This window comes from Sinocyclocheilus rhinocerous, unplaced genomic scaffold, assembly GCF_001515625.1.
Source record: "Sinocyclocheilus rhinocerous isolate Xijiao unplaced genomic scaffold, SAMN03320098_v1.1 scaffold1093, whole genome shotgun sequence".
NCBI lineage: Eukaryota > Metazoa > Chordata > Actinopteri > Cypriniformes > Cyprinidae > Sinocyclocheilus > Sinocyclocheilus rhinocerous.
The window spans coordinates 817,330-818,470 of NW_015626381.1; the positions used below are offsets into that span (position 1 = coordinate 817,330).

The 1,141-nt window shown below is 43.3% G+C and overlaps 1 protein-coding gene across 2 annotated transcripts in view; it reads left to right on the forward strand.

Annotated features, from left to right (window-relative positions):
* Positions 1-1,141, forward strand: part of LOC107712934 (C-terminal Src kinase) — a 28,643-nt gene that overhangs the window by 8,503 nt on the left and 18,999 nt on the right. The window lies entirely within an intron of this gene.

Consider the following 1,141-nt stretch of genomic DNA (forward strand, 5'->3'; position numbering starts at 1 on the left):
TTTTGTGCTGATTTCGTTCTGATTTTGTGCTGGTTTTTGTTGGTTTTGCACAGATTTTGTGCTGATTTCGTTCTGATTTTGTGCTGGTTTGGTACTGGTTTTATTGGTTATGCACTGGTTTTGCTCTGGTTTTGCACTAGTTTTGTGTTGATTTTGTGGTTTGCGTGTCTCTGTATGGCGTTCTTGTGTTTCTGATCTCTGTAATCAGTCAGAGTGTGAACAGACAGGAAGCAGAAGTCATCCTGAGGTCCTCTAGGGATCGTCACAGGTGTGTGAACAGGAAGTAGAATCATGAGCACCTGCACTAAAAGCGTCAGTGTTGCGGTCAGTGTTTTATTTCCAGCGATGATGTCATGATCTGCGCTCATTTGCATCGGCGGTTCTCGTATTTTCGCTCACACTGAAGCGTGTTCATGCAGAGCTGCTCTATTCAAATGTCCTGAGATGATCCAGCCGTTCATTTGACTTAATCAGCTGAAGATAACGGTCCGTGACTGACTGCTGAAGGTCACTTCCGGCTCTCACCTGATGGACGTGTTGCTTTTCTTGAATGTCTTTGCAGTTGAAGGTTGAGTGTTGTAGTTTCTCCGCTGACTCTTCATGTGTACGCTGAAGTTTGTCATCATCTCGTGTTTAAACATGTTCAAGCTGCTGCGTTTGAGAGAAACGGGCTCGCTTTTGAGTCTCACAGTTAAAAGGCAAACAGATTGGGATTGATTCCTGTGAGTTTGTGATGAAGTGAACGAGTCGTGGATCTCGGGAGCTGATTGATTCATGTATCTGAGACCCATCCTGATGCTTTTAGATGTTTGCTGGATCTCTCTGGGTTCTGCAGTTTGATCATTTTTTGTGTTGGGTTTTAAAGGGATGGTTTGCTTAAAAATGAACATTTGCAAAAAAGTTCCTCACCCTCAGACCGTTCAAGATCAGGATGAGTTTGTTTCTTCATCAGATTTGGAGAAATGTAGCACTGCATCAGTGTCTCATCAATGGATGCTCTGCAGTGAATGGGTGCCGTCAGAATGAGAGTCCAAACAGCTGATAAAAACATCACAATAATCCACAAGTAATCCACACACATCCAGTCCATCAGTTAACATCTGGAGAAGACAAAAGCTGAAACAAATCCAGCATTAAGACG